Source organism: Peromyscus leucopus, unplaced genomic scaffold (assembly GCF_004664715.2).
Source record: "Peromyscus leucopus breed LL Stock unplaced genomic scaffold, UCI_PerLeu_2.1 scaffold_909, whole genome shotgun sequence".
Classification (NCBI taxonomy): domain Eukaryota; kingdom Metazoa; phylum Chordata; class Mammalia; order Rodentia; family Cricetidae; genus Peromyscus; species Peromyscus leucopus.
Window position 1 is genome coordinate 1 of NW_023505848.1, and position 20,422 is coordinate 20,422.

The window sequence follows — 20,422 nt, forward strand, 5'->3', positions numbered from 1 at the left end:
GGGCACATGGGGACAGTCTCTGTCCGATATGGGCATCTCACCAAACCCCAGCTTCCCTGAGACTGTCCCTCGCTGCAGAGGGAGAAACTGAGCCCAGAGGTTAAGTGACTTGCTCTTATGCATGGCCAGCCTGATGGAATAGAATCGTTGTTCACGTCTTTAGGACACTCAGACATGCCTAGAGTGTGTCTTTCCCCTGCCCGCTCCCTGTCGCCTCACAGCTCTGTAAACCTAGTGTGCAGGGTGTGTGTAATGAGGAAGGGCACAGATGTGGTAACCAGGGGTGCACCTCCCAGGCCTGGTTGGAGCCAAAGCCCTCGGGTGATCTTCAGATGAGGAATGGAGCCTGACTTTGCTTCACTGTCCAGATGAAGACTTGCAAACAGGACCCCAGCCACAGGGGACGGGGGTGCACAGCACAAGCCTTTGCACATGTTATATGTAGCAGGTGCCCTAGATGACACACTGGAGACAAGACACCCTGTCCCCCTAGACAGACAGGAAGCAGAAACACAGGCGAATCTCTGCCCAGGGCACAGAGGGGTAAAGGGTAGGCTGTGCCTCCAGGCTCAGCCCCTGCAATATCAGTCACCATGTCACCCAGGCCGGTGAGGTCATTACCCCTCTGAGACCTACAGTGTTTTCCTGGTGGCTGCTGTGACCAAATGCCACAAGCTTGCTGACTTAAAATCACATGCTGGTGAGATGACTGGGCAGGTAGAGGCACTTGCCGGCAAGCTTGACGACCTAACTTGAGTCTCGGAGACACACGTGGTGAGAGGAGACAGCCAGCTCCCACAATCTGTTCTCTGATGTACATGTGTGCGCTCCCTCCCACAAATAAATACTGAAATAAAATGTAACTTACAAACTTTTCTAACGTAACATAGGTTTATAGTCTCACAGTTCTGGGTGTGGAATCTAAAGTCAAGATGGCAACAAGGCCAGGCCCCCTCCAGAGGCTCAGGGGAGGAGCCTTCTTGCCTCTTCAGCTTTTGGTGGCTCCATGATGTCCCTAGGCTTACAATGTCAACACTCCATCCCGACTACTGAGTCTTCCCATGCCACCCTCTCTGTGGCCTCTGTTCTACTCCACTGCCTCCCAGGACACTTGTCATTGGATTTAGTGTTCACTCTGATCCTTAGTGTTCTCGTGTCAAGACTGTAACTTTTTTTTTTTAGATTGTAACTTTTAATTACATCAACAAAGGCCTTTTCCCAAATATGGTCACATTTCAAGGTCCTGGCTAGAATAAAGCACTGTTATACACATTTTACAAATATGGAAACTGAGGGTCAGAAAGATGGGGTTACTCCAGATTTCAGTGTCAGACAGGGACATCTAGGGACAGACTAGATCCAGGGATATTTAGTGACAGACTGTCTCAAAGCATGCCCTCTGAAGCTTGCCATTCCCCGCCTTCCAGGTGAACGGCGTGAACATGAAGATGCCTGTGGTGCTGGATGGGGGCAGTGTTCAGGCCCTCCAGCATGGAGTAGATGTGGTAATCAAAACCAGATTTGGCCTGCAAGTATCCTATGATCTCAACAACAATGTGCATGTCACCGTCCCCCGTAACTACTATAAATACCTGTGTGGCCTGTGTGGGACTACAATGATGACCCAAGAACGACTTGCAGAAGTCCGATGGCTCACAGGCAGTCAGTCCCAGTGAGCTGGGGAACTCCTGGGCAAAGGCTGTGCCAGGTTCTTCCTGCATGCCCAGCCTGCCTGCAAACCGGGACAGGACTGCCAAGCAAAGTGCAGCCCGGCTATGGAGAAGGAGTACCATGGGGAACAGTTCTGCGGGCTGCTCACCAGTCCCACGGGGCCACTGGCTGCCTGCCACAAGCTGCTGGACCCCCAGAATCTCTTCAAAGACTGTGTCTTTGATCTCTGCCTGAATGGCGGGAACCTGAGCATTCTCTGCAACCACATCCACAACTACGTGAGCATCTGCCAGGCAGCTGGGGGGCACGTCAAGCCATGGAGGAACAAAACTTTCTGTCGTGAGTGATGGAACACTGAGGGCTAGGGAAAGGGGAAGCTTGGGGAGCAGGAGGCGTAGAACCCCAACCTCTGCCCTGGAGTCCTAACCAGCACCCCTTTCTCACAGCGATGGAGTGCCCCCTCACAGCCACTACGCGGTCCTGGCAGACACCTGCTCCCTGGGCTGCTCGACCATCACCACACCTATTCAGTGCCCGGAAATATGCAGTGAGGGCTGCGAATGTGATTCTGACTTCCTGCAGAGCCTTACAACCTGTGTGCCCATGGAGAAATGCGGCTGCCACCACAATGGGGTCTACTATGAGGTAGAACCCAGCCGTCCTGACAGAACTGGGACTTCCTCCTGAGCCAACCCACACTGCTCATCAGCACTATAGCCTTCACACCATGCAGCCTCCTGACTAGCTCTCTGCCCCACATCACCCTGACTGGGTCACCTGGTCCTTATCCAGTCCTGAGTTTCCCTCCTTCTGGTCTACCCTCCTCATGGCAGTGGAAAAGATCTTTCTAAATGTCACCATGGGTAGTGATGTTTTAAACTCTCCCCTGGCTCCCAAAGTCAAGATTTAACCCTTTTGTACCATGTGTGGGCCAAGATGACTCGCCTATTGTCAGTCAGCTGGGTGGAGTCCTGCTCTGCTGAGATAAAAATCATGTAAGAAAGGAAAAGCTTTTCACGTGACGATCCTGGCACTTGGCATCCACAGGTGTTTGAGAGCGCAGGCAAGAGCAGGTGGTGGCCTCTAGTGTCACAGCTCTGCTTTAGACTTGGGTAACAAGACCCTTAGCTTTGAAAGTGTCACAGTGGAGGCCTAGGAGGTGGAAGGTTCCTTACCCCTGGGCAGCAGCCAGTGTTACATCCTAGGCCTGGGGCACGCAATGCTCTCTGGAACTCTTCCGGCAACCGGAGTCTGCTGTTTCTCTCCTGGCTCTATAGCCTGCCCTCTCTCCACCATGCCTTCATCCTTCCTAATTCTGCCACCCCCACCATCCTCAGCACAGCTGTTTTCTCCCATGCTCCAGCTGTTAAGCAGCTGGCTGCTCTGCCGCTTCCGTGGCTCAGCCCTCTGCTAGGTCAGCGGGCCTCTTCTTCGGCTGTTCAGCTTTGTGACTTTTATACCTGGGCTTGGTGACCACTCGGCTGCCACGGCCGCTCCCCTGTCTCTGTTGCCACTGCCCTCTGCCGTCTGTCCTGCTGCTTTCTTTGTGTGCCGGCTCAGCCCTCAACACTGAAAAGCAAGAAGAAAAAAGAAAAAGAAAAACCCACTCCAAAGAGGCCTTTTATCTACCACAGGGGACTGGACTGTCTCCCGGCTGACTCACTAGGCGAGCAGAACGGCATGCCTTCATTGCCTGCCCAGGGGGTTTTGCACCAATCACAACTGCCTCTTGAGCATCAGTCAATGACAGTCACTACCAGGCCACCGGGGGAAGCACTTCACCTCCAGCCTAGAAATGAGTATAGGATCATTGAGAGCTCACAGAGATCTGTGCTAGGAAAAAGTCTTGGCTAGACTGCACCTTCAGGGGCCAGGACAACGAGCTATGACCTTCTCCACAAATCCATGGAGTGCTCAAAACTACAGAGGCTGGCATGAGCTCAGTCTGGCTGGCTCGTCTGAGTGACAGTCCTTTTGCTCAAGGAGGCCACTGCAGCAGGAGAGTCCTCCAGCTGCCAAGCGGGGAACCAGATTACCTGATCCTCCAATACCTTTGCTCAGTTGCAAAACAATGAACACTAGAAAGAGCACTTACAACAAGAAAGCAAATAATTTATCCTAACAAAATGACTATGATAGTTTTTAAAATGTATGTTTATTTTATGCCTGAGTGTTCTGTTTGCTTGTATATGTGTGCACCATGTATGTTCCTGGTGGGTGTCAACAAAGATGCTAGAGGAGGGCATCGGATCCTTTGGGACAGGAGTTCCAGACAATTTGAGCCACCATGTAGGTGCTGGGAATCAAACCTAGATCCTCTGGAAGAGCAACCAGTGTTCTTAACCACTCTGCCATCTCTCTAGCCCCAGTTTATAACAACTGGCCAGTGCCCAATGAGAGATGTGTCCTCTCCTCTGTTCTGTGACCACAAAAAGGAAATTTTGTGTTATAGCAGCTGCTCAGTCTCTTGGCTTCGTCCTCCTCCCCACCACCACAGAGCTCTGCCTTAACGTGTGTGTGTGTGTGTGTGTGTGTGTGTGTGTGTGTGTGTGTGCTGAAACTCTGCCTTGTTTATAGAACTGAGAAGACTCTGAGGGCAGTACCTTCCCTGTGCTTTCTCATCTCGTGAACAATAGTAATGGACGCAAATGTGTGGGGCACTGACCACGGACCTGTCTGATGCGCACACATGAATTATACAGATAGAGATATTTCATTATGAAATCGAATGTGCGATGTCAAGAGAATAGAGCAATAGATCAGCGTGCTCACATATCACATATATGGTGAAATACATCACTGAATACCTGCATCACTCAGCTTTAACAACAACCGTCTTTACTCCAGTCTCGCCTCACTTTCGCCCTTTACGGAGAGGCCTGGGTTATTGAAAAGTGCTCTTGGCTTCCACCTGTACTTTACACATTATATTAACTCCATTGTATTGTCTTAGCTCTGCCCTCTAATTAATTACCTACAGTCTGCAAATGAAGAAAATGAGACATCAAGACATCGAGTCATGCTGTCTAGAATTTGGAAAGAGCGATCCGCACCACAGCTTTTGCTCTGGTTGCTTTGTTTTGTTTGTGGTTTGTTTGTTTATTTTTTTGATGGCCTTGGTGTGTGGCCCTAAGTGACTCACTATGTAGTCCAGACTGGCCTCAAACTTTCCGCAATCCTCTTGTCTCACCTCCCTAGTGGTAAGATAATGGCACACACCGCTGTGCCTGGCTTTCTTTCTTTCCATGGACTATTTAACTCTGCTTCCAAACGGTGCATATTTTTAGAATGCGTGAGTGAATAAATGAATGAGCTGGGCCTCAAAGCCATGCTGTGCCTCATTGACAATGAACCACGCTGCAAAGAGTTGCACTTTGTGCCCCAACCCTCTCTGTGCCTGGAACGCTGAGGACGCCAGAGTCAGCACCCCCTGGTTACTGATGGCATGCTCTCTGTCCCCACAGCCGGAGGAGTCAGTTCTCATTGAAAACTGCCAGCAGCAGTGTGTGTGCCACCCAGGAGAAGGCATGGTGTGCCAGGATCACAGCTGCAAGCCAGGACAGGTGTGCGAGCCCTCAGGAGCATCCTGACCTGCGTCACCAAAGGTGCTGGGCAAGGGGGCTGGGCTGGTGTGGGGGACACAGGTCAGGGGCTAGGAGCTAAAGGTGCCATAATTTCATGGTGAGAGGTGCTGAGGCCTGTGGACTGAGGTATCAGACTTGGACTGGGATTCCAGGAAGCCAAGGGAAGAGGTCATCCAGTCTGGGTGTCAGGGAACCTTCAGGCATTTGAGGCTGTGGGAACCTCAGGGCAAGATTTTGATGGTGGATGTCAAAGGCCCTGGGAGGACTGCAGGGCTGGTGAACTTTTTCTCTCAAATGCACAGTGATAATTATTTAAGTTTGCAAGCCACGTGGCCTGGAATACAAACTGCTCACTGCAACACAGCTTTATTTACAACCTCAAGCACCAGGAGGTCCTATGCCTGGTTGGCCACTGGTTCACTGGATTAGGCACGGGGCTTCCAACGCCAGCATCAAGAGTCAGGGGCACTGAGAAACAGGCACTGAGTTTCTAAGGCAGGTGCTCTCAGGGCAGAGGCAAAGAAAAATCAAGGAAGAACCTTGACTACAGGATCCCCTTCGAGCAGAAGATCATGATTTTTAGAAATACAGGTCTTGCCCTGGTGGTGGTGGTGGTGGTGGTGGTGGTGGTGGTGGTGGTGGTGGTTGTGGCGGCGGCGGCGGCGGCGGCGGCGGCGGCGGCGGCGGCGGCGCCACACACCTTTAATCCCAGTACTTGGGAGGCAGAGGCAGGTGGATCTCTGTGAGTTCGAGGCCAGCTGGTCTATAAAATGAGTTCCAGGACAGCCATGAATGTTACACAGAGAAACCCTGTCTCAAAAAACAAAAGAACAAAAGAAAAAAGAAAGAAAGAAAAAGAAAAGAAAAGAAAAAAGAAAGAGAAACACAGATCTCAGAAGAGACCCCCCCCCATTCAAAATTGAGGACACAATTTTAACCTCACACCACCCTCCTGGAAGGCAGCCCTCTCCCGCAATGAGTAAAAAGTGGTAACTCCAGAACTGAGGGTGGGGCTGAGACACTCAGAACTGATGAGCAGGATTTCAGAGTCACCGAGGAATGGGCTGCATTGATCAGGGTCACATCGCAAGGAAGCTTAATAGGCATATGATTTCCGTGTTTAGGGATGTGGCTCGGCGCTTGCCTAGCATGTGCAGCAAGTGAGCATAGCACTAGAGCCGGAGAAAGGTGCTACCAGCACTGGCTGCTATTGGGTAAGGAGACAGAAGGGACACAAGCAACAGGAGCTACATGGAGTGACCTTTCAGGGTTTCCTTCACCACATAGGAAGGCAGGCGTTGGGAAGTGCCACACCCTAAGCCTCACTGTCTCAGACCTCACTGAAGAAGACATCCCTGCAGCCACTGAGTGGCAGAGGATCCTGCAAGGCTGGGCTTGCAGACGTGAACGCCCATCCCCCACCCAAGTGCTGGCGAAACTCAGCTGGAAGCAGCCACCTAGTGTGTCCTGAGATCTGGTTGACTAGCTAGAGATCCTGTGTGTCTGGTGACTAGCTAGAGATCCTGTGTGTCTGGTGACTAGCTAGGATCCTGTGTGTCTGGTGACTAGCTAGAGATCCTGGTGTGTCTGGTGACTAGCTAGAGGTCCTGGTGTGTCTGGTGACTAGCTAGAGATCCTGGTGTGTCTGGTGACTAGCTAGAGATCCTGGTGTGTCTGTGACTAGCTAGAGATCCTGGTGTGTCTGGTGACTAGCTAGAGATCCTGGGTGTGTCTGGTGACTAGCTAGAGATCCTGGTGTGTCTGGTGACTAGCTAGAGATCCTGGTGTGTCTGGTGACTAGCTAGAGATCCTGGTGTGTCTGGTGACTAGCTAGAGATCCTGGTGTGTCTGGTGACTAGCTAGAGATCCTGGTGTGTCTGGTGACTAGCTAGAGATCCTGGTGTGTCTGGTGACTAGCTAGAGATCCCGTGTCCACCTGCCACAGGCCCCACAGCTCAGCAGCAGCAGCAGCAGCCCTGGAAGAGCAGAGCAGGTTGTCAGGACAGGGGCCTCTCCCAAGACTCCTAGCGCCCTCTGCTGACAAAGCTTCCAGGGCTGGATGCCTAGGCGCAGAGTGTGTATGTGTTCCACACTAGAGACAGTATATAGTGACACTAATATGGAGCTTGGGAATGGACGCCCTCCAAGGTAAGCCTCGGTGATGAGACTCCTAAGCAGAACACACCACCACCCACAAATGGAGCTAGCACCTCAGGCCATGAGATTTAGACCAAGGACTGAGGCAAAGTGTGAAATGTTGGGGCCCCAGACACAGAAATCTCACCAGCAAGTCCTGGGACTGAGGTCTTGAGCCTAAGAGCAGAGAGCCAGAGTCCAGAAGAAGGTGTTCGATCCCCTGGAACTGAAGCTACAGATGGCTGTGAACTTCCATGTGGATGCTATGAACCAAACCCCATGGCAACATTCAGAGCAATATCCCTGGTGCATTCTGAGTTAGATTCAGGCATGCTTGTGGTGCGCAGCCCTCAAGAACCTGTCTTCTGTTTCCGCAGACCCATGCGAAGGTGTGACCTGTCGGTCACAGGAAACATGCAGAGAGAAAGGTGGCAGGGGTGTGTGCATACCCAATTATAATTCCAAGTGCCGGGTGTGGGGAGACCCTCACTATCAGTCCTTCGATGGCTTGAATGCCAACTTCCACGGGACTGCAGCTACCTGCTGGCAGGAAGTGTCTGTCCTGGGGTCAGTGCTGAGGGGCTGACCCCGTTCACTGTCATCACCAAGCACGAGAGCCAGGGCAACCCTGCTGTGTCCAGTGTGAAGAAGGTCACTGTGACCGCCTACAACACCAGCATCGCCGTCCACAAGAAAGGGAACGGCAGAGTCCAGGTACGTTCAGTAGGGCGGTCGCTCAAGTACCCAAAAGAGGCCGGAGTTGGAATCCCAACCAACTCCAAAGTAGATTTAAACAGACTCGGCTGCCCAGTCTTGTTCCCAAGAGCTGGTGTTGACCATAATATCAGTCAGGAGGAAGCCCTTGGCAGGCGGAATGAGGAAACCAGGACAGGAAAGGCTCCAGTTCAACATAGGCTGCTCCCTGAACCCACTGAACTCCCTCTTCTCCCCAGGTGAATGGCGTTCTGCAGGCCTTGCTGTCTACCTGGCTGGTGGGCAGATTTCAGTGCTTCACGGAGGCTCCAAGGCTGTGCTGGTGACTGACTTCGGGCTTCAGGTCACCTACGACTGGAACTGGAGGGTGGAGGTCACGCTGCCCAGCAGCTACCATGGTGCAGTGTGTGGGCTCTGTGGAAACATGGACAAAAACCCCCAAAATGACCTAGTGTTCCCTAACGGCACAGTGGCACCCTCAATGCCACCTGGGGCGGCAGCTGGCAGATTCCAGGGTGGGACCCTCTCTGCTGGAATGAATGTCAGGGTTCCTGTCCAATGTGCCCAGAGGACCGAGTGGAGATGTATGAGGGTCCTGGCTACTGTGGACCTCTGGCTCCTGGCACAGTGGGCCCTTCGCCAGCTGCCATGCCCATGTGCTCCTGAAAGTTTCTTCAAGGGCTGTGTGCTGGATGTCTGTCTGGGTGGTGGCATCAAAGACATACTTTGCCAGGCACTGGCTGCATATGCTGCTGCCTGCCAGGCTGCTGGCATCAAAATCAAGGACTTGGAGGACTCAGGCAGCTGTGGTGAGTGGTGGGGACCAGGGTGGGCTGGCTCCACTCCCACCGTTTGGGGTCTTTCTGCTGGCTTCTGCTTGTCTCTGTCTGTGGGCTGTCTCTGTCTGTGACCCCAGCTCATCTCTCTCTCCATCTCACTCCATCTGCTCTACTTTGTCCCAGCTTCCCTCCCTGACGGTCCCCTTCTGTCTCTGTTGATGTCTTTCCCACTGCGTCCCCAGAGACCACTCCAACACCATTCTTCATTTCTCTCTCTCCCTTCATCTGCCCACAGAGATCGCCTGTCCTGACAACAGCCACTATGAGCTCTGTGGCCCACCCTGCCCAGCCAGCTGCCCACCCCCTACACGCCACAACAACCCCAGCTGCGTGTGACGGGCCCTGTGTGGAGGGGTGCCAGTGTGACCAGGGCTTTGTGTTGAGTGCAAAGCAGTGTGTTCCCCTGGACGGTGGCTGTGGCTGCTGGGCAACGGCACATACCATGAACCAGGCACTGAGTTTTGGACTGATGCCACCTGCTCTAAGAGGTGTCACTGTGGACACTGGAGGTGAATCCCTGATCTGCACATCTGCCAGCTGTGGGGCTGGGCGAGGAGTGTGCCTTGTTGCCTCTGGCCAGCTCGGCTGCCAACCTACAAGCACAGCTGAGTGCCAAGCCTGGGGTGATCCCCATTACATCACTCTAGATGGGCACCGGTTTGACTTCCAAGCACCTGCGAGTACCTGCTGAGTGCACCCCTGCCAAGCGCCACCCACTGGGACTGAATACTTCAGTGTCACCGTGATTAATGAGCACAGGGGCAGCCAGGCTGTCAGCTACACCCGCACTGTTACTCTGAACATCTATGGCCTCAGCCTGACCCTTAGCGCCCGCTGGCCCAGGCAGCTGCAGGTGAGTGGGCTGTGGTCCAGGAGCCTCTGCTGTACAGGAGAGAATGAGGGATGGGCCGTTCCCCAAGGCACCTTTCCAGCCTGTGGGAGCAGGGAGGCTGAAGCAGTGTCTTCCCCAGGCTCCGCCTTCCATTATCCCTCTGTAGGGTGGACTGTCAAAAGTACCTACTTGACGGCAGCATAGAGTTGCAAGTGTCACTAGTCTCTTTGCTATTGTTATAACCAGTGGTCACGTGCTTAAGATCCCTGATACTGAATGGTGCGGACGGGATTGGAACCTGTGTAGACCGGTCTCAACTCACTTCTCCGCCCACATCCACAGGTGAATGAAGAGATGATGATGCTGCCTTTCCAGCTGGATTCACGACTGTTCGCTTATCTGAGTGGCATAGGCTTTGGTGGTGAACACCACCGCTGGGGCTCTCCCTGGCTTTTGATGGCGACAACTTCGTGCGCTTGCGCGTGCCTGCAGCCTATGCAGGCGCCCTCTGTGGCCTGTGCGGGAAACTACAACAAAAATCCCAAGGATGACCTGACAGCAGTTGGGAAACCTGAGGGCTGGAAGGTGGGAGGAACCCTAAACTGTGACCAGTGCGTGGCTGGGCCTTGCCCACAGCCCTGCACACCTGAGCAACAGGAACCCTTCCGTGGCCCCGACGCCTGTGGCATAATCTCGTCCCCCGAAGGCCCGCTGGCACCCTGCCACAGCCTCGTGCCGCCCACACAGTACTTCGAGGCTTGCTTGCTGGATGCCTGCCAGGTTCAGGGCCATCCAGGAGGCCTCTGTCCTGCCATCGCCACCTATGTGGCGGCTTGTCAGGATTCTAGGGCCCAACTTGGAGAGTGGAGGAAGCCAGACTTCTGTCGTGAGTACTGACCCGTGCAGCTCCCCACAAACAGGGTCTCCCCCAACCCTTCCCAGGGGCTCTAAGACAAGGGTCCTGGTGCTTCAGTGGAGCTCAAGGCCCATCCCCACCACCTGCTGTCAGAGATGCACCCTGGCCCTGATACTGAAAAAACGCCAGTGGGCAGGGAAGGACCTAGCTACACACCCAGAGTGGCAAAGGCTGGGCGCAGACCCCTCTGGGAGCTTCATTTTGCTAGTGGACTTGGATAGGACCCAGTGAGAGTTACTCAGTAAGAAACCCTGTCAGAGGCCAGGTGAGTCACACCCCTGGACCATCTCCCACAGTTAGACACACAGAAGTGGTCAGCAGTAGGAGATGCTCCACTGCCTGGCACACGCTGGTCAGACATCAGACACCCTCAGCTGGAATCAGGACCTGTCCTTGGCAGATCCAAGCAGACTGAATCAGGAGGTGTGGGGCAGCTCCTTCAGGCACATCTGCTGGGTCAGGTCCACCCTGTGAGTGTCAGCCACTCACGCTCACACTGGCAGAGTTGCACCCTGAAACGGAAGATGTCCGAGGGACCAACGGGTCCTGTCCGCACGTCTTCACTCTCTTCAGTCAGGCTGACTGGTCTCCCACACACCGGGGCCCCTAGTCAGGCGCTCACCGACATTGCCTAGTGGGTTCTAGTGTGCTCTGGTCAGACGCATGCCGTCTATCCCCCAGACAGTCACTTGTAGTACTTGTCAGGATGACTCGCCCTTCTCAGGGAGACCTGGTCACGCCCCCACCTGAGTCCCAAGTCAGTGTCCCTGCCATGTGTTCTATATTGGTGAAATTATTAAGGCTACTCCACGTAGTTAAAAGGGAAGCTTGTTTAGTGGGTAACTTACAAATGAAGGATAGGTAGGTTGCAGGGTCTGGGAAAGACCTGTAGCGCAGTCCGGCAGTGTTCTCTAGAGAACTCTGCTCGGTCGACCTCCAGCGTCCAGGGTCCAGGAACCAAGAGAAGCGGTGCATCCGGATCTCGGGTCTTCAGGGTCCTCTCTTGGCCCCGCCTTGTAGGCGTGATCATTATCGAAGCCTTAATGGTGGTTGGGACTTCCAGATCAAGGCTGGAATGGCTACCCACTACAGCTCTACATCAAGTCCCATGCCAAGCCACCGGCTGTCTCAGCTCTTCTTACACACAAGCCCTTCCGGTCCCACCATTGCCTCTGCCTGACTCTCCTTCTTCTATCCCACAGCTCTCCAGTGTCCCGCCAACAGCCACTACCAGCTCTGTGGTGACTCCTGCCCTGTGAGTTGCCCGAGCCTCTCGCCCCCAGAGGGCTGTGAAACCACCTGCCGTGAGGGCTGTGTCTGTGATTCTGGCTTTGTGCTCAGTGGTGACGCCTGTGTGCCCGTGGGCCAGTGTGGCTTGCTCCACAATGGACGCTTACTACCTGCTAGGTGCCACATTCTACCAGTCCCTGAGTGTGAGCGGCTCTGTGGGTTGTGGGCCAGGTGGCCAGGTCAGCTGCCAGATAGAGTCCTGTGGCATCCATGAGGAGTGCCGGATATAGTGGACGCATCCATTGCCTGCCATCCCAAAAGTTTTAAATCAGTGCTGGTCCTTAATGGCATTCATTATGTCACCCTTGATGGACGGGTGTATGACCTTTATGGCTCTTGTTCCTACGTCTTGCACAAGTCTGTCACCCGAAAACCTGGACTGAAGGAGTTTTCCATTGTGCTTGAGAAGAACTTGGCAGGTGATCCCCAACGGTGGTTGGTGGTTACAGGTGGACCGGGCCAGGATGTGGTCCTGGCTAAAGGGCCACAGGTGAGTGGGACACAAAGCCTGCCCAGTGTTCTGATAGGGACACAGGCCCATATATGGGTCATCTAGAGTCATGCCCCTACTTTGCGAGGACCTTGGGGACACTGACCAACTTGAGCGTCTTGAGAGCACCACAGAACCTGGTATTGGGAAATGAAGTCCCAGCCTGAAACCCACTGGAAATATGGCTCTATCCCTTCCTGGGAGCCTAAATACACTCCAGCTAAAAGTACCTAGCTCTACCATGACGGATTAAGAGAGACGACTTTCCTACAGCAGGACAGGAAGGCTGTCTTTAAAGTGACATGCTCTCTCCCTCCAGGTGACTGTGGAGAGAGAAGCCGGTGACCCTGCCCGTGGTCAGAGGCTCCATGTATATAACTGTTGAAGGCCGAAACATGTTTCTTCAGACAAATGGGGACTGAAGCTTTCTCTTTGATGGTGATGCCCACATCCTCATGTCCATCCCTAGTCCCTTCCATGGACGGATCTGTGGCCTCTGTGGGAACTTCAATGGGAACCAAAGCGATGACTTTGTGTTGCCCAGTGGCACATTGGCCCTAACGTGGAGGCCTTTGGGAGCTGCATGGCGAGTTCCCGGCTCTCTCTGGGCTGTGGTGAAGGCTGTGGGCCCAAGGCTGCCCTGTGTGCTCTGGCAGAGAAGAGAGAAGCATATGAGAAAAACGAAGCTGTGGACAGATCAGTAATCCCCAAGGCCCCTTCAAAGACTGCCACCAGCTTCTGAGTCCCTTGGAATACTTCCGCCAATGTGTATTTAATATGTGTGCCCATAAGAGAAAACAAGTATACCTCTGTCGTAGCCTGGCAGCCTACACTGCAGCCTGCCAGGCAGTTAGTGCAACCGTGAAGCCCTGGAGGACAGACAGCTTCTGCCGTGAGTGTCTGTGGGCCCTCGTGGACCTCCTGGGCCTGGAGAAATCTCTGCCCATGACTGGGCCTCCTCTAACCCTGCTCCAGCATCCTCTGTGCCTTCCCCATTTACTTGCGGCTCTGGGTCTCAAGACTCCAGTCAAGAGTCCACCCTCCCAGACCCCATCCACCTCTTCCCAGAGCTGTTCCCAGCTCTTTCTGCAGTGACCTGGAAGGGGGCTGATGGATTGAGTGTCCTGAGTCTGTGGCTTACTGACCCCTCCTCAGATGGAGCAGCCTCACTTGTGTTCAGTGCAAGTCCATGGACAATAGATCCCTAATCCAAGATAATACACCTCTTTCCAAATTACAGGTAGGGACAGGTCCCCTCAGACACCCAGTGCCAAAACAATGGTCCCTGGTGCTCCACGGAAGAGCCGCTTCTTCAATCTCCTAGGCGGGATGGAGACCTGGTCGTCACCTACCCAACGGCACTGAAAACAGCCCGGGTTCGGCCGTCTCTAGCTCAGTCAGTAGGCTAGGCCCATGCACCCTGTGCTCTCTGGACGTGTACCCTGGTGGTCCTTAACGTCTCTGTAGCTGCTGCGTTTTCCAACTGAAATCAGACTTCCCTCCAAGCCTGATCCTTCTCTCCTGCCCCAGTGGCCCTGTGGTGACAAAAGCCATGCCAGCCCTCAGTGCTTAGTTGGAGCCTGGCGCCCCATCTTTGACAGCTCCGTGTCTTTCACTTATTCTTGTCTTTCTCTTGCCCCATTCTCAAATTTACTCTTGCGCCATCCCAATCCTTTGCTTGCACCTCCCTCTAACTTAGATACTCTGCCTGCTTCCCACCACCCCAGGCTCAACACTATCCGAGTTCCCCATTTCAGTCTGACCTGCCTGAGCCTCCCAATGCCATCGGAGGTTTCTGCCCCACATCCCCAACCCATCCTGACAACCTGCTTGCCCACTCCATCCTACCCTTGCCCTCTTCCTGACCTCCCCATTTCCATCCGTTTCTTACAGCTGATTCCCTGAATCCACTGCCCAGCCTTCCTCCATGCCTTCCCATCCTCCCCCCAGCATTCCGTTCTCCCAGGCCTGCTGTGTCTCACATTTTCTTGTCTTCACAGACCCCTCTGACTGTTCTCCTTGCAATGCAAACCTGCATGTGTAAACCTGGATGTGAGCTTTGTAAGACAGGGCTGGGGACCGCATCGTTCCCATCTTCAGCACCATCCTGGCCAGGGCTAGGAGTTCAGTAAGCCGGGTTAGTCAGTGTCCTGCAGCAGGTGTGACCTACCTTGCCTCCTCTCCCTCCAGCTCTCCAGTGTCCCGACCACAGCCACTACTCTGTGTGCATGAGCTCTCTGCCAGACTCCTGCGCTGCCCTCTCTGGCCTCACCCAGTGCACCCACTCGCTGCTTTGAAGGATGTGAGTGTGACAATCACTACCTGCTCTCCAGGTGTGTGCATTCCTGCCCACGACTGCGGCTGCACCTACAATGGCCAGTATATGCCGGTGAGCAGGGACTCCAAGCAGCAGTGGGCGGAGAGCTGGAGGGACATTCAGAGCTGCTGTGCTCTGGGTTTCTCTTCGGGATTGGGACACCGGGGCCACCACCTGTTCCCAGCTGCGTCTGCAGTGCTAAGTCACCCCAGACTCGGCAGGTGACTCTCGCAAGAGAGCTTAGTTGCCCACAGCTCTGGAGGCCAGGGGTCAAGGACCAGCTCACGGCACTAAAGTCGAAGCACTGGAAAGCTGACACTGTCTAAGAGGTCACAGAGGGAAATCTCTGCCTTGTGTCTCCCACCCTCTGGCGGCCTCGGTCATTCCTTGGCTTGGCCACACCACTCCAATCTCTGCCATCGCTTCTCTGAGTGACCTGACATCTCCCTGTTATAGTTCTTTTCATGAGTGTCCATCTTAGAGAACTTGATCTATAGTCAGCTTCCCAAGTGCCGATCTTCTATTTCTTACTTGAGAGTCAAGGACTGTAATAAGATTACTATCATCATTTCATCCTGAGTACTTTGTCCCTTCCCTTCTCATTCAGCTGTGCCAGGGAGAATGGGTTCTTTCTTTACAAAAACTTAGTTCATGTGGTACTGTCCTTACGGCTTTGTCTCACTGGTTTTGAGCCTGAATCTGCACAGCCCAAACTCCTGCCAAACCACCATAACAAACAAAAGAATTTCTGTTCTTGAGACAGGTCTTACTAAGTAGTCCTGACTGTCCTGGAACTCACTTATATAGACCAGGCTAGCCTCAAATTCACAGAGAATCCGCCTGCCTCTGCCTCCTGAGTGCTGGATAAAGGTGGTGCACCACAACGCCCAGCCCCAGTCATTTTTCCCCTACAATGACTAGTCTTCATGTTATATATTGCATTTGAAAGGAGTGTATCCATTACTAGTAGATCAATCAAAATCTCACCCAGCCCCCTTGTGGCTTGTCTTGCTCGTAAACACACATCACCCCTGCTTTTCTTTTGTTCCAGACACTATCATGTCCTAGATTCCCTTGCAGTTATAATGATCACATGTCATAGGCTAATAAGAGTTTTTCAAGAGCTCTAGGATCATTCACACTTTCCCAACTTAACCAGAGTCCCAACTTCTGAACTCCAGAGTTGGGAATGCAAGTCATCTCCAACCTCATCTCTTAATACCAATTAATCACAAAACTCTGAGGACACAGTCCTGAGACACGAGTTGCACGAAGGAAGAAAACAAAGCTTTATTCAAGCCAATGGCAAGCAGCCTGAAGCTGGGATGCGACTGATACGCGTACCTTCGTGACGTAGACTACATCTGCTCCAATTGGATTAGCCCAGGCTTGTGTTCTCACTACGTAACCAGCGGCGTAGGTCTGGACTAAAGGAGTGGTGTAAGGGCACGGACTGCCAAAGGCTCTTTGAGTTCAAGAACATGTAGCTTGGCTACACTAGTGTTGCTTGCTATGAATCTTAAATTGTGTCTTTTAATTAAGAAAAAAAAGAAAAAAAAACAGAGGCCAATACGGTGCAAAAGATTGACATGATAAGATTCACAGTACAACAGAACAGGCAGCACACTTGAGTTCTACCGTATTGTACGAAATCTTCTAGCAGCTAATACCGAAGTAATTCCTGGTTTTCCTCACGCCACTTATTAATACCCTTTCTCTCCCCTGCCATACTTCCTGGGATTAATGGATGTGACTGATGTTTCCCAAAGCAGAGAGCCATGCAGATCTCAAGTGCCTGGGCATTGACATAAGTGTGTGCCACCAATGGCCTGGCCTCTATGTCTAATCTAAGTGGCTGATACTTCCTCTGATCCTCAGGCAAGTTTATTTAGGGTGCACCTAATATATCACACGGCGACAGCCTGCCTCTGCTTTATGTTCACTGACAAATCAGTCTGAGGGTCATTGACACTAGTTCCACCATTGCGGTAGAGGACACACACACCATTTCTCAATTAGGAGCTGTCAATAGGTTCCCCACGCGAATACACATACATTCCACCCGTTGTCTGTGCACAGGTGAACACCTCCACTGATGACCGTCAGACTGGTGCCAAGCGCTGTTCCTAGCTCCACAAGAACCGGCCTGACATGCCGACGCAGGCTGGTTGCCCCATTGGTCCACGTCTGTGAGATCCGAGCAGGAGTCCGGGATTGTTGGCAGCCCAAAGGTCTCTGCTCCATCTCTGTGGGGGCCAACCTCACCACCTTCGATGGGGACTCGCAAGCCATCAGCTCCCCTGTGTCTACGACCTTTCTTCTCGATGCCCTGGACTCCAGAAGACTGTTGCCGTGACCCACCGAGGGTTGCCTGATGACACAGCCTCGCCATGGCAATGACAAGTCATAGGCAAGGTCCACGTCTTCTTCAAGAATGGAATGGTGACTGTGACCCAAAGCAAGGGTGTGTGGGTAAGCCTGGGCATAGAGGGCAAGGATGTCTTCCTGGGCTCTCCTTCTTCCTTCACAGTGGCCGACATCCTGGCCACCCAGTGCCTTCAGTCTGTTTCCTTCATCCAGGTCTCTGTACTTTAAGGTCAGCCGGTCCCTCTCCTTGCGCCTGAGTTTCTTACATTTGAGTAACAGCATATGCTTTGCCTGTTGGTACTTAATCAAGCCATCCACTGTTACCAGTGACAGGAAACCAAATGTCTCAGGGAAAACAAATGGACTGGCTCCATATCTGGAAACCCTGAGACGGTCCCAACAACCTCCAGCGACACTGTCAGGAGTTTACAACCTTGTCCCTGAAGTCAATGTCTATTTCTAATTTTGTCTTTGTTTTGATTTGATTTTTACCGACAGGGTTTTCTCTGTTAGCCTGTGCACCTTTCCTGGAACTACACTCTGTAGCCCCAGGCTGCCTTCAGACTCACAGAGATCTGCTGCCTTGCCTCCTGAGTGCTGGATTAAAGGCATGCGCCACCACCACCCAGTTCTATTTCTAAATTTTTTTAAGACCAGATACAGTTATCTGTGTATCCCTGGCTGTCCTGAAATTTACTATGTAAATTGAACAGAGATCCACCTGTGTTTACCTCGTGAGTGCTGGGATTAAAGAGGAGTTCCCTATGCCTGGTTTTCAACTTCATTCCTAGACAGTTTTGTTTCCATGAAGGATGTGCCTGCCACCTGCCCTCGCCTGACCACCTCTGCAGAACAGATCCAACACAAGCTCCAGGACTGCATCTCACTGAGCTAGCCTGGACCGCCTGCCTGTCCTAGTCTCGGGGTGGGATGCTATGATTTGCCAAGCTGGTATCACATGAAGTGTCGGGATTCCCCAAGTTAATTTCGAGGCTCCATGGTCCCCTCTAAGAACTCAGCCCCTGGTTGTACTGATAGCCGAGAAAGACGACAATGAGAGGATGTGAACAAACACTGCAACGGGGAAGAGTGGCTTAGTTCATTCTGAAAACTAGAACCTGAAAAGCAACTCCAGATTTGCTCAGTTGCTTACTTATCTATCTGATCCAAGGAGCTCTTCCCCCAGCTTAGAATATTGTGAGGATCCATTGATCCATCATTCTGTCCACTGACAACTTAAATACTAAACAAAGAGATTCTGAAAATATTAGTAAGTTAATTGGGGAGTCACACCTGCAATGGGCATGAGCATGCACAGTGAGCTGTGTGTGGACAACATCTCCATCTCCAGCTGTCTTCCCACCTGTCCATCTCTCCATGTGACCCTCCTCTCCAGGACCCATCCCTTCCAGCACCTGTCCCTGCCGCTTCGCTTTGTTATTGTGCATGAGGACTCAGCTATTGTCACCCAAGTCTCACGGTTCCATTTCCCCTCCCCTACACCAGGTGAATGGTCTCCGCGTGGATCCCCCAGCTAAAGTGTTAACCTCTGTGTCTGTGAGTAAGATGCCCGATGGCTCCCATGCTCGTCCATCAGAAGGCAGGGTCCAGTCCGGCTTGGAACTGATGGGCAGCTGGATGTGATGGTTGGAGATGACCATGCAGCCCTGCTGTGTGGGGCCTGTGGAAACTTTGATGGGGACCAGAAAAATGATGTGCATAAGTATCAGGGAGACACTGATGGACAAGTGGAAAGCACAGGACTTCTCCTCGTGGTGAGGATGGAGAATGGAATCCACACTGGGGAAGAGGTGGTGGGTGAGTGCTCGGTCTGCAGCGTGACAGTACTAAATGTCTGTCTCTTGCAGTTCCAACTGATCAGTCATCACTGGCAAACGGACACTTCAAGACCTGCCTCTTCCAGAAGTTCCAGTGACTGAAGGATGTCCTGTGTGTCCCCTCCCTGTCCCTCCCCTTTTCTGAGCCACTAAGCCAAATCTGGAAGCATTGAGTAAATAATCTAGACCCAAGTTGCATGTCAGTGTGGTTCTGCCTCCTGCTGTCTCCAACTTCCTCCCACCGTGGGAGACATGGATGATGATGAGTCTAGGACGAGGACGGGTAGCTGCAGTGTGGGTGCCCGGGCAGACGAGAAGCAGAATGGCCAGAGTGGGGAAAGCATTGAGAGAGTCACAGAGACAGATGATTAGAGGAGTGGATGGATGAGATGATGGATGACTGGATGGGGGAGACCTGGAAGGTGGAGAGAAAGACAGATCTTGCTTTACCATTGCCAAGTCTGAGAGTTGCCTGGTTCCTCTCTGACTCGGTTCATCACCGTTAAATAGAACAAAGGCTAGTATAAAGTTAAAAGTGAGGATTTACTATAGGAATCCCCCAGCAAGAAAAATTTGAACAGAGATGATACTAGGAAAACGAACCAATTATTTCTGTTGCTGTGTGTCTTAGTTAGGGTTCCTATCGCTGTGAAGAGACACCATGACCATGGCAACTCTTATAAAGGAAACATTTAATTGTGGTGGCTGGCTTACAGTTCAGAGGTTCAGTCCATCATGCGGAGAGCATGGCGGCATGCAGGCAGACATGGTGCTGGAGAAGTGTCCTACATCTCGCTGGCAACAGGAAGTCAACTGACAGCCAAACCATGTGGTATCCTAAGTAGAGACAGCTTCAAAGCCCACCTGCACAGTGACACACTTCCTTCAACAAGACCACCGCTCCTTATAGCGCCACGCCCTTTGGGGGCCATTTTCTTTCAAACCACCACCCTGTGGCAAGACACCATGACCAGAGGTGCCTTACAGGAAAAGATTGTATTTTGGCTTCTGGCTCCAGAGGGGAGTCTATCATGGTGGGAGAAGCACAGCAAGAGGAGGCCAGGGCAGGAAATGGCGAGATCATTTCTCAACTGCAAACACCAACAGAGAGAAAACAGGAAGCTGGGCACAGCTCTGAGTTCTCAAAACCCGCCCCTAGAGAGGGACATCCTCCAGCAAGTCTCCACCTCCAAACCTCTTCAAATAGCGCCACCTACTGGGAACCAGGTGCTCAAAGACCTCGGTTTATGGGAACCATCCCCACTCAAACCACCAGAGAACGAACACAGGAGGGTTCTGAAAGCCAGGCTTAAGGAGCACATTAATTTCCTATTACATCACATTAAGCGTCAGATGAGGATGACGCTCCTGGTTTGAGTCCTTACTGGGTTTCTGGTGGAATGATGGAAGGGAAAATCTGGCTGGGGT

At 52.6% G+C, this 20,422-nt stretch overlaps 1 pseudogene; it reads left to right on the plus strand.

The window, feature by feature from the left end:
- Positions 1 to 1,427: 1,427 nt before the first annotated feature.
- On the plus strand, positions 1,428 to 18,935 carry LOC114681522 (annotated as a pseudogene).
- The last annotated feature ends 1,487 nt before the right edge of the window (positions 18,936 to 20,422 follow it).